Raw genomic sequence first — 14,147 nt, forward strand, 5'->3', positions numbered from 1 at the left:
ATATGCTATATGGCCATAATTGATTCAGCATTCCCCTGCTTTAATGTCTTTCTAGTAAATTCAATGGATACTCTTGGACCTTAGAAAAGCTATGATAGAATATGTAAATAGTATGTAGATACAATTGTGTATTAAGTTATATCAGAATAACTAAGAGAGTATTGCAGAGCAACTTGAGTATCTAATAATTAATAACATTGCTGTGCTATCTATGGTATCTCTGGGCCACTATTGTATATTATCATAAGAGTGGAGTGCATGATCAATTGGGTCTTAGGGCAAAGTATAGCAGAAATGAAACTATATTAATAGGAAGGTGCCTGCATTCAAGTGCAGTGGTATAGCTATAGTAAAGGTTTTGTTTGATTTGTAATAAGTTAGGTAAGTTCGTATAGCCTAGGACACCTCACACATCTCCCTGTTGCTATGGAATGTGTGTATGCTAAAACATAGTATCTGTAAATATATTATCTGAGGCTCACAGCTAAGCAGGAAAGCATAGAAGAGGAAGTAACAGAACCCTCGGGGAAGAGGTAAAGTAAATAAACTTCCCAAGTATCCAACAAGAATAGATGTGACCCCATAATTATACATTTAAAGGCATCACTAGAGCAACTACTTGTCTGTGTAAGAAATGATTAGATGATATAACATATCCCTCTATCTCAGCCGTTGACGGGGCAACAGAATTCTCAAGAACTACACGTATGGTAGGTTATGCTACTAGTAGTGAGAGATGTATGCATGTTTTGTAAATCACATCCCATTTTAAACTAGATATCTAGTCTCCTCATTTGAGACACTGACATCTAAGGCTAAAATTAATTCCCACATAGATATATTTATAGTTGTATAATTATAGACATTATATCTTAATAAATTTAGGTTGGCATATGCAGGACTAATAGGAGTGAGGTGGTATAAGTAACTTGGTTATTTAACATGTGTGAACTTGTGCTGATAGTGTATATTTACAACTAAGAGCAGTAAAAACCACACAGGGTTATATGAGGCCAACTAAAAAGGCAGCAACAAAAATAAAAAAAGGGAAAAAGAAATATAAGCCAACGCATTGAGCATGACCCTACATCAAAGCTGGTTATATTAAGTATCTATCATGCCTAGCCAACTTCATAATAATTCAGACTCAATGTAAAGCCCCTTAATGGTCTTTCATACTTGTGATAGTGAGTTTCAATAAAGTCCAACAAATCAATTACAAGAAACAAAATGTCTCTGTAATGTGTATGGGTCTGCAATTGATGATATCACATTCCGAATCCGGATGAAGCTGTATTCTTCCTTTGAGGTTAGTGGCTCCCACTGCGTAGGGAAATTTCCCAACCGAAGAGCTAAGATGTGCAGTCCCCTTAAAGTAGTAGCCACACTCGGGAGCAGTCTCATGATGCCGGGCAAAATGATAGGGAACATCTGTAGACAACACAAAAGAACAGAAGCACCACATGGCCCAATATTGTTTGACAAATAAAGACAAGTATCAGTGTAATGACACATTTACATTTGGTGAGCCACCACTAGTGGTGTAGAGGAAGCGGCCTGGGATCATATACAGTCACCCAGCAGGCTGATCAATGCCCTGTAGAAGGTATAAACAAATACAATGCCAATCTGGCCTGGTATTGTATGGACAGATAATAGTAGCAGTATGTGGTAATGGATGTACTCACATTTAGAAAAGCACCTCCCTTGGTGCACTAGAGACAAACTGGGAACAAACAGTCACCCAGTAGATTGATATCCGGTAAGACAGGAACTCCCAGTAATCCAGAAAGGAGCCAATGTGAAGTAAAAAGGTCTAGCAGCAAGTGGTGAGATGCAGCTGTATCTCCAGATCTACTCCAGATATGCAGCGCTAAAGAAATAAATGCTTTTTTATGTGGATGAGGGGGTTCTGCGGCTCTGATCGCTAGGTCAGCACAATATAATGCACAGGTTTGGAGTACTTTGGGCTGAAGGAGCATCATATGCGTATGTGCAATCTAACTATAGCCGTTTGCGCCATTTTGTTAGCCTCTGTGAACTTGCCTGATGATTATGAGGAAGTGCTCCCTTGTTGTCCAGCTCTACCATGGGAGAACCACTGTTTAGCGAGAACAGCTCAGTGCTTCCCAAGCTCATGGCCACTTCATGTAGGAGTGTTGTGTCCAGTGTTCCCTCTAAGGCCAGTTTTGTGTGCAGCCCAGCAGTGAAATAGTTAATAAGACAACTATACCTTGCAGGCTGCATTGTGCAGTGATTGCTTATTGCTGGGTGTGGTTATCTAATTAACTGTTTCACTGCTGGCCCGCACACAAAACTGGCCTTAGAAGGAACACTGGTTGTGTCATGTCTTCCGTTTAATAAATTGTCTCAATCTCTTTGTTCCTGTGCTCTCAGATTCTTGTAGGTAAAGTTTTGAAGAAGTGGTGTTTATTAATTTAGCTTGATTCTCAGCAATAGCGGGTAGTTTATGGATATAAGCGAGAGCTTCAAGGAGATGCGTCTGCTCTCTTTCTATGGCTAACGCTGTTTTTTCGTAGTTTTAGGATTTTTTTAATTTGTAATTTAGGTTTTTTATTTTTCGTTAACCTTATTTTGTTTTAAATAGTAATGTTAGGTTAGTTTATAGTTTAAACTATTTTTTATTTCACAGGCAAGTTTTTATTTATTTAAAGATAGTTATATTGTACATTTATTTAAAAATAAGGGGATGTTAAGTTTACGGGTTAATAGTTTAATTTAGTGATTTGCAATGTGGGAGGCCGGCGGTTTAGTGGTTAATAGGTTTATATAGTGTTGGCTATGTTGATGGGCGACGTATTAGGGATTAATAGGTTTATTATAGTATATGAGGGAGGGTGGCGGTTTAGGGGTTAATAGGTAATTTATGGGTGTTAGTGTACTTTGTAACAGTTTAGTTATGAATTTTGTGAAACATTTTTGTTAAGCAAAATCCATAACTACTGGTCTCAGATCGCAGTATGGATCATTGCACTAGCATTATAGCCTGGCCGAACAACTTGTAATACGGCGCAATGAAAATACTGCATTCAAAAGCCATTTTTTGAGTGCGGTATGAAGAGTTGCATTAAGGCTAAAATGCTTGTGTCATAGCAGTACCACAGCGACTTGTAAAAGGGATACCTGCATAATCAATGCGCAATGGCTAATTTTTCATTGGTATAGCCGTAATGCACCATACTTGTAATCTCGCTGCATGTGAACTGCTGCTGGCACTTTGAATGAGGATGGGGTCCTCTGTTGAAGCTGTTATTTCTATTAAATAACAAAGATGTGCATTTATAAAGGAGGTTATGGATGTGTATTTTGATTTGTATCATTTCAACATGAAGGCATGTCAAACAATGATGAATATTTCTCTAAAACATGTTCACACAGATTTGAAATATTTGTCTGACTGTATACACACAGGGGCCTAGTTATCAACGCGTCTACTTTACCTGCCTTCGCCGGTTCAATACGCCCGCCTAAGCTCGCCTACCATCGCCGCCGTGGACCTGCAAAATTTCGCCTAAGTTATCAATAAAGCTGTCAAAAAGCCGTGCACCAAGTACGGGCCGATGAGCAGCGGATTGTGAGAGTTATCACTCATCCGATTTTGCTGCTCTTCGGCTTTTTGACAGTTTTATTGCTAGCCTGTCACTAAGCACCCACACTAACTACACTGTTCTACCCCCTATACCGGCGCCCCCGGAGCCTCCCGCAACTAAATAAAGTTATTAACCCCTAAACCACCGCTCCTAGACCCCGCCGCAACTATAATAAATGTATTAACCCCTAAACGCCGCTCCCGAAGCCCACCGCCACCTACATTATACCTAGTAACCCCTATCCTGCCCCCCCCTATACCGCCGCCACCTATAATAAAGTTATTAACCCCTATCCTGCCGATCCCGGACCCCACCGCAACTAAACAAATTGTTTAACCCCTAAACCGCAGCTCCCGGACCCCGCCGCAACCTATATTAAATTTATTAACCCCTAATCTGCCCCCCCTACACCGTCGCCACCTATTATAAATGTATTAACCCCTATCCTGCCCCCCGCTACACCGCCGCCACTGTAATAAAATTATTAACCCTTAAACCTAAGTCTAACACTAACCCTAAAACCCCCCTATCTTAAATATTAATTAAATAAATCTAAATAAATATTTCTCTTATTAACTAAATTAATCCTATTTAAAACTAAATACTTACCTATAAAATAAACCCTAATATAGCTACAATATAAATAATAATTATATTGTAGCTATCTTAGGATTTATTTTCATTTTACAGGCAACTTTAAATTTATTTTAACTAGGTGCAATAGCTAGTAAATAGTTATTAACTATTTAATAGCTACCTAGCTAAAATAAAGATAAATTTACCTGTAAAATAAAAACTAACCCCTAAGTTACAATTACACCTAACACTACACTATTAAATAAATTATTCCTATTTAAAACTAAATACTTACCTGTAAAATAAACCCTAAGATAGCTACAATGTAATTAATAATTACATTGTAGCTATTTTAGGCCTAGATTTAGAGTTGGGCGGTAGCCGTCAAAACCAGCGTTAGAGGCTCCTAACGCTGGTTTTGGGCTACCGCCGGTATTTAGATTCAGTCATTAAAGGGTCTAATGCTCACTTTCCAGCCTCGACTTTTCCATACCGCAGATCCCCTTACGTCATTTGCGTATCCTATCTTTTCAATGGGATCTTTCTAACGCCGGTATTTAGAGTCGTGGCTGAAGTGAGCATTAGAAATCTAACGACAAAACTCCAGCCGCAGAAAAAAGTCAGTAGTTAAGAGCTTTCTGGGCTAACGCCGGTTTATAAAGCTCTTAACTACTGTGCTCTAAAGTACACTAACACCCATAAACTACCTATGTACCCCTAAACCGAGGTCCCCCCACATCGCCGCCACTCAATTAAATTTTTTAACCCTTAATCTGCCGACCGCCACCTACGTTATACTTATGTACCCCTAATCTGCTGCCCCTAACACCGCCGACCCCTATATTATATTTATTAACCCCTAATCTGCCCCCCTCAACGTCGCCTCCACCTGCCTACACTTATTAACCCCTAATCTGCCGAGCGGAACGCACCGCTACTATAATAAAGTTATTAACTCCTAATCCGCCTCACTCCCGCCTCAATAACCCTATAATAAATAGTATTAACCCCTAATCTGCCCTCCCTAACATCGCCGACACCTAACTTCAATTATTAACCCCTAATCTGCCGACCGAATCTCGCCGCTACTGTAATAAATGGATTAACCCCTAAAGCTAAGTCTAACCCTAACACTAACACCCCCCTAAATTAAATATAATTTAAATCTAACGAAATAAATTAATTCTTATTAAATAAATTATTCCTATTTAAAGCTAAATACTTACCTGTAAAATAAACCCTAATATAGCTACAATATAAATTATAATTATATTATAGCTATTTTAGGATTTATATTTATTTTACAGGTAACTTTGTATTTATTTTAACCAGGTACAATAGCTATTAAATAGTTAAGAACTATTTAATAGCTAAAATAGTTAAAATAATTACAAAATTACCTGTAAAATAAATCCTAACCTAAGTTACAATTAAACCTAACACTACACTATCAATAAATTAATTAAATAAAATACCTACAATTACCTACAATTAAACCTAACACTACACTATCAATAAATTAATTAAATACAATACCTACAAATAAATACAAAGAAATAAACTAACTAAAGTACAAAAAATAAAAAAGAACTAAGTTACAAAAAATAAAAAAATATTTACAAACATCAGAAAAATATTACAACAATTTTAAACTAATTACACCTACTCAAAAGCCCCCTAATAAAATAACAAAGCCCCCCAAAATAAAAAAAATGCCCTACCCTATTCTAAATTAAAAAAGTTCAAAGCTCTTTTACCTTACCAGCCCTGAACAGGGCCCTTTGCGGGGCATGCCCCAAAGAATTCAGCTCTTTTGCCTGTAAAAAAAACACATACAATACCTCCCCCAACATTACAACCCACCACCCACATACCCCTAATCTAACCCAAACCCCCCTTAAATAAACACTGAGCCCCTGAAGATCTTCCTACCTTATCTTCACCATACCAGGTTCACCGATCCGTCCTCGGAAGTCTTGATCCAAGCCTCGGAAGTGTTGATCCAAGCCCAAGCGGGGGGCTGAAGAGTGACGTCCATCCTCGGGCTGAAGTCTGGATCCAAGCGGCGGCTGAAGAACTCCATCATCGGGCTGAAGTCGGAAGTCCATCATCGGGATGAAGTCTTCTATCAAGCCGCATCTTCAATCTTCTTTCTTCTGCAGCGGAGCGGAGCCATCTTCTTTCCAACCGACGCTGATCCAACCTCTTCAACCGACGCCTACTTGCCGAATGACTGAATTCTCTGGGGCATGCCCCGCAAAAGGCCTTTTTAAGGGCTGGTAAGGTAAAAGAGCTTTGAACTTTTTAATTTAGAATAGGGTAGGGATTTTTTTTATTTTAACCCCTAACACTACCCCCCTGAAGATCATCCTACCTTGAGTCGTCTTCACTCAGCCGAGCCACCGATGGAACCAAAGAGGAGACCTGGAGCGGCAGAAGTCATCATCCAAGGGGCGCTGAAGAAATCTTCCATCCGATGAAGTCATCATCCAGGCGGCGCTGAAGAAATCTTCCATCCGATAGAAGTCTTCATCCATGCTGCGTCTTCAATCTTCGTCCATCCGGAGCGGAGCCATCTTCAGACGAGCCGACGCGGAGCCATCCTCTTCTTCCCGACGACTACCGACGAATGGACATTCCTTTAAAGGACGTCATCCAAGATGGCGTCCCTTCAATTCCGATTGGCTGATAGGATTCTATCAGCCAATCGGAATTAAGGTAGGAAAAATCTGATTGGCTGATTGAATCAGCCAATCAGATTGAAGTTCAATACGATTGGCTGATCCAATCAGCCAATCAGATTGAGCTCGCATTCTATTGGCTGATCGGAACAGCCAATAGAATGCAAGCTCAATCTGATTGGCTGATTGGCTGATAGAATCCTATCAGCCAATCGGAATTGAAGGGACGCCATCTTGGATGACGTCCCTTAAAGGAATATCCATTCGTCGGTAGTCGTCGGGAAGAAGAGGATGGCTCCGCGTCGGCTCGTCTGAAGATGGCTCTGCTCCAGATGGATGAAGATTGAAGACACCACTTGGATGAAGACTTCTATCGGATGGAAGATTTCTTCAGCGCCGCCTGGATGATGACTTCATCGGATGGAAGATTTCTTCAGCGCCCCTTGGATGATGACTTCTGCTGCTCCGGATCTCCTCTTCGGTTCCATCGGTGGCTCGGCTGAGTGAAGAAGACTCAAGGTAGGATGATCTTCGGGGGGTAGTGTTAGGTTTTTTTAATGGGGGGTTGGGTTAGATTAGGGGTATGTGGGTGGTGGGTTTTAATGTTGGGGGGGGTTGTATTTTTCTTTTACAGGCAAAAGAGTTGAATTCTTTGGGGCATGCCCCGCAAAAGGCCCTTTTAAGGGCTGGTAAGGTAAAAGAGCTGTTAACTTTTTAATTTAGAATAGGGTAGGGATTTTTTTTATTTTGGGGGGGGGGTTTGTTATTTTATTAGGGGGCTTAATTTTAAGTAGCTTAAAATTGTTGTAATATTTTTTAAATGTTTGTAAGTTATTTTTTTTTATTTTTTGTAACTTAGCTTTTTTATTTTAATTGTAGTTATTTGTAACTAATTTATTTAATTAATGTAATGATAGTGTAGTGTTAGGTTTAATTGTAACTTATCTTAGGATTTATTTTACAGGCAATTTTGTATTTCTTTTAGCTAGGTATTTATTAAATAGTTAATAACTATTTAATAACTATTCTAACTAGCTAAAATAAATACCAAGTTAACTGTAAAATAAATATAAATCCTAAAATAGCTACAATGTAATTATTAATTACATTGTAGCTATTTTAGGGTTTATTTTAAAGGTAAGTATTTAGTTTTAAATAGGAATAATTTATTAAAGTATAGTGTAGTGTTAGGTGTAATTGTAACTTAGGTTAGTTTTTATTTTACAGGTTAATTTCTCTTTATTTTACTAGGTAGCTATTAAATAGTTAATAACTATTTAATAGCTATTGTACCTAGTTAAAATAAATTGAAAGTTGCCTGTAAAAAAAAATAAATCCTAAGATAGCTACAATATAATTATTATTTATATTGTAGCTATATTAGGGTTTATTTTAAAGGTAAGTATTTATTTTTATATAGGATTAATTTAGTTAAAAAGATAAATATTATTTAGATTTATTTAATTAATATTTAAGATAGGGGGGTGTTAGGGTAAGGGTTAGACTTAGGTTTAGGGGTTAATAATTTTATTATAGTGGCGGCGGTGTAGTGGGGGGCAGGATAGGGTTAATAAGTTTAATATAGGTTGCGGCGGGGTCCGGGAGCGGCGGTTTAGGGGTTAAACTATTTATTTAGTTGCGGCGAGGTCCGGGATCGGCAGGATAGGGGTTAATTACTTTATTATAGGTGGTGGCGGTATAGGGGGGGCAGGATAAGGGTTAATAGGTATCATGTAGGTGGTGGCGGGGTCTGGGAGCGGCAGTTTAGGGGTTAATACATATATTATAGTTGCGGCGGGGACCGGGAGCAGTGGTTTAGGGGTTAACATGATAGGGGTTAATAAGTTTAATATAGGTTGCGGTGGGCTCCGGGAGAGGCAGTTTAGGGGTTAATCAGTTTATTATAGTGGCGGTGATTGTAGAAACTCTATTTGCCAATCTCAATATTGCAATAATTAATGTCAAATGTGTCCCTTTAACTCATAAATGTGCATCTCACACAAACATCGATCAAGCTCAATTTGCCAATCTCAATATTGCAATCATGTCGCATGTGTCCCTTTAACTCTTAAATGTGCATCTAAAACAAACACCGGTCAAACTCAATTTGCCAATCTCTATATAGCAATCATTCATGTTGCATGTGTCCCTTTAACTCGTAAATTCACATCTAACACAAGCACATCAAAACTATTTATAAATAAAAATTGTGTTTAAAATAATCAATAATGATTTTATAACAAAATAGAAAAATTAGGGAAAGGTATAAGTGTGGAAATTGTTAATCCCTGCATCCAGGGAATGGTTTCTCCATCGGTATGTTTTCAATCAGATTGTGGATCTTTGGAGTTATTCAGACATAGATATATTGTCCTCTAGGTTGAACAACAAACTTCCAGGTACTTTGCAAGGTCGAGGGATCCTCAAGCGGAATTTATGGATGCTCTAGTAGCTCCATGGTCTTTTCATTTCATGGTCTTTTCATCCTCCTCTGGTTCTTCTGCCAAGGGTGATTGTCAGGATAAGACAAGAGGGGTCCTCAATTATATGAATTGCTTCGACTTGGCATTGCAGGAAATGATTTATGGATCTGGTCCAGATGTCCATTTATCCACCTTGGCCACTTCCTCTAACACAAGATGTTCTGTCTCAATGTAAGTTTTTCATCAGGATTTCAAATCCCTATGCTTGATGGTATGGAGATTAAATGGTTAGTTTTAAGAGACAGAGTTTATTATGAGTCTGTAGTGGAGACTTCAGGCTTGTAACATGTGACTAGGAAAATATATTATAAGGTTGGGAATATGTTTGTATCATGGCTTTTCCTGGCATTCTTTTTGAATTCCAAGGACCCTCATCTTATTTTTCATCAGGATAAGGCAGTTTTGAGAACTAAGTTTGATTTCTTACCTAAGGTGGTGTCTTTGGACAATATGAGTGAGGAAATTGTTGTTCCTTCTTTTTGTCCTAATCCTAAAAACTCTATAGAGAGGCTTTTCCATAGTTTGGATGTTGTTGGAGCTTTGAAATACTATTTGCGGTCTACTAAGGGTTTCAGGCAAAAACTTCAAGTTGGTTTGTTAATTTTACTGACTCTAGAAAAGAGCAGGAAGCTACAGCTGTTTCCTTGGCATCATTGGCTTAAGATTTTTGTTCAGAAGGATTTCTTGGAGGTGGGTCAGTCTCCTCTTAAATGGATTACTGCCCATATAACCAGATCAGTTGCCACATCTTAGGTCTTTAAGAATGAGGCCTCTATAGATCAGTTTTGCAAGGCAGCTTTTTGGTCTTTGCATAAGTTTAATTAATTTGACTTTTTTGAAGTTTTTGCTCCTTCTGAAGCAGCCTTTGGTAGGAAAATATTTCAGGCTGTTATTTCTGGTTGATGTTAGATTCTTTTTCTGCTTCTTTTTCTTGTTTCTTTGCATGAAATAATATATATATATATATATATATATATATATATATATATATATATATATATATATATGTATATATATATACAGGGAGTGCAGAATTATTAGGCAAGTTGTATTTTTGAGGATTAATTTTATTATTGAACAACAACCATGTTCTCAATGAACCCAAAAAAACTCATTAATATCAAAGCTGAATAGTTTTGGAAGTAGTTTTTATTTTGTTTTTAGTTATAGCTATTTTAGGGGGATATCTGTGTGTGCAGGTGACTATTACTGTGCATAATTATTAGGCAACTTAACAAAAAACAAATATATACCCATTTCAATTATTTATTTTTAACAGTGAAACCAATATAACATCTCAACATTCACAAATATACAATTCTGACATTCAAAAACAAAACAAAAACAAATCAGTGACCAATATAGCCACCTTTCTTTGCAAGGACACTCAAAAGCCTGCCATCCATGGATTCTGTCAGTGTTTTGATCTGTTCACCATCAACATTGCGTGCAACAGCAACCACAGCCTCCCAAACACTGTTCAGAGAGGTGTACTGTTTTCCCTCCTTGTAAATCTCACATTTGATGATGGACCACAGGTTCTCAATGGGGTTCAGATCAGGTGAACAAGGAGGCCATGTCATTAGATTTTCTTCTTTTATACCCTTTCTTGCCAGCCACGCTGTGGAGTACTTGGACGCGTGTGATGGAGCATTGTCCTGCATGAAAATCATGTTTTTCTTGAAGGATGCAGACTTCTTCCTGTACCACTGCTTGAAGAAGGTGTCTTCCAGAAACTGACAGTAGGACTGGGAGTTGAGCTTGACTCCATCCTCAACCCGAAAAGGCCCCATAAGCTCATCTTTGATGATACCAGCCCAAACCAGTACTCCACCTCCACCTTGCTGGCGTCTGAGTCGGACTGGAGCTCTCTGCCCTTTACCAATCCAGCCACAGGCCCATCCATCTGGCCCATCAAGACTCACTCTCATTTCATCAGTCCATAAAACCTTAGAAAAATCAGTCTTGAGATATTTCTTGGCCCAGTCTTGACGTTTCAGCTTGTGTGTCTTGTTCAGTGGTGGTCATCTTTCAGCCTTTCTTACCTTGGCCATGTCTCTGAGTATTGCACACCTTGTGCTTTTGGGCACTCCAGTGATGTTGCAGCTCTGAAATATGGCCAAACTGGTGGCAAGTGGCATCTTGGCAGCTGCACGCTTGACTTTTCTCAGTTCATGGGCAGTTATTTTGCGCCTTGGTTTTTCCACACGCTTCTTGCGACCCTGTTGACTATTTTGAATGAAACGCTTGATTGTTTGATGATCACGCTTCAGAAGCTTTGCAATTTTAAGAGTGCTGCATCCCTCTGCAAGATATTTCACTATTTTTGACTTTTCTGAGCCTGTCAAGTCCTTCTTTTGACCCATTTTGCCAAAGGAAAGGAAGTTGCCTAATAATTATGCACACCTGATATAGGGTGTTGATGTCATTAGACCACACCCCTTCTCATTACAGAGATGCACATCACCTAATATGCTTAATTGGTAGTAGGCTTTCGAGCCTATACAGCTTGGAGTAAGACAACATGCATAAAGAGGATGATGTGGTCAAAATACTCATTTGCCTAATAATTCTGCACTCCCTGTATATATAAATTAATTATTAATAAATGTTAAATTAGACGATATATCATGCTGGTCCCACCTTTATTACTCGAGGACTTCATTGCTTCGGTATTAGTTTCCCAGGAGTAATGGATTGTAGACCCTCACCATCTGTATCAAAGGAAACATAACTTATGCTTATCTGATAAATGCATTAAGGGCTGATGCTGTATTTGGTAGTTCCAACCCCTAGTAAAATGATCCCTATTAGCTCCATATGACCGGAGGTCGCAGCCAGGTGTTGTGGAATTGCAACTGCCAAGAGGGGGCCACAAACGCGGCCCCACCCATTTCCGTCTAGTAAGCGGACGTCCTAAAGGATCTTCAGCCAGCAGACCCGTGGGGCAGGGCCCCCCAGGTCACAACCTGAGGACAACACCCCCGCCCATTAGCCCGACTCTCAACTCTGCAGACTCCACCCTCAATTGTTAATGGCTACAACCTCCCGCCGCTAGGAGATATATGTATCTGATGATGCGCCTCTAAGGCACTGATGAAGCAAAGCCATGCAGCAAAGCTCCTTCCAGGAAGCACCTAAAACTATAGCTAAGGACTTACAACAACTAGGCCAACTAACCCTATCCCTGCCTTTCGCATCAAAAGACCAGCAACCTATTAGGAAGCCATCTGCCTGAATGATGCCATCAATATGTTGATTGTAACAACCTTTCAGCAAAACAAAAAAGAGAGGGTTGGGAGGGAGGGAAACTTTCTCCTTGAAAATCCCAGGCAGAAGAGGCCAGATTGTTCCAGAACTTCCCTTATAAGTAGTAAGCTTAAGACCTCCCCTAACTTTGCAACATTGTTCCTACTACACTGCACTGGGATTTTCACTAACCTGTCATGCTCATCCCTTAACTCCATTACAGGAGACTCTGCTACCTTTCATTCCCCTAAGGGCTGATGCTGTATTTGGTAGTTCCAACCCCTTGCAAACACTTCTTTACCTTCTTTACTATAACAAATAATCACATGACACAGAGAGCTGGGTTTAAAGACCATAACATGGTCATGTTTATTAACAAATTGAATATCTTGACTTAAACGGAACTCAGTAAATATTTAACCTGTGGCGGCATTCGAGGCCTAGTAAAATGATCACTATTAGCTCCATATGACCGGAGGTCGCAGCCAGGTGTTGGGGAATTGCAACTGCCAAGAGGGGGCCACAAACACTGCCCTACCCCATTCCGTCTAGTAGGCGCGGACGTCCTAAAGGATCTTCAGCCAGCAGACCCACAGGGCGGGGCCCCCCAGGTCACGATCTGAGGAAAACACCCCCGCCCATTAGCCCGACTGTCACCTCTGCAGACTCCGCCCTCAATTGTTAATGGCTACGACCTCCCGCCACAAGAGACAGGCACTCCCAGCTGGGATCTTGCCGCCACCATATAAATATGGCTAACCAAGGCGCTTTTGAGGTCCGCCAAGAAGATCGCCAGGTGCACCCCGTCTGGGCGATACAGCCCTTTTTTATTCGCTGAGATCTGCTCACCGGCTACCTCTAACACTGCTCTACCCAGCTCCCTGTTCACTTTTTTTCGGACTCTGTAAGCTACTCTAGGTGTGTGGAAATGTCTCCAACGCAACCTGAGAGTTTTGTTGGACCAAGCCAACCTAACCCCCGGGAATGTTGTACTGATCCACCTGATGTCGGAGCTCATAGCATTGATGAGGTCCAAAGCCAGTGTGCATCCTAGGTCGTTACCCCCCATGTGGAGGAGGATAATGTGGGGCTGCCCCATCTATGTCTAGCATTCTGGAGGAGGGCCAGCAAACCATCCCACTGTAAGCCTCTACGGCCCAACCACCGTACTGATGCCTTTGACGATGGAAGACCCAGTTGCTACCCTTCAGGAAGAGAGAGAGCCCTCAGGGCTGCCCAGTGCACGTATGAGTGCCCTATGATCCAGATTTGAGTAGGAGCCATAGCCACACCTAAAATGGATTACAACAATTAAGGATCCAAACAAAGAAAAAACACAACCAGAAAACTGCAACGTGATAGCTAATTGCGTAGGCCCCCCACCTACCCACTACACCTCTGCTGGCGGGCGCGCGTACAATTTATAGCATTGGGACCTCCATCTACCCAATCTCTGGATGTGTTCCCCCCTCCAACCCAGCGCCACTGCACTGGTGGCAGCCCCTATCCGAAAGGAGTGGGGAGTGATTCTGCAATCCCCCAAACCT

The sequence above is a fragment of the Bombina bombina genome, chromosome 4 (assembly GCF_027579735.1).
Source record: "Bombina bombina isolate aBomBom1 chromosome 4, aBomBom1.pri, whole genome shotgun sequence".
Lineage (NCBI taxonomy): Eukaryota > Metazoa > Chordata > Amphibia > Anura > Bombinatoridae > Bombina > Bombina bombina.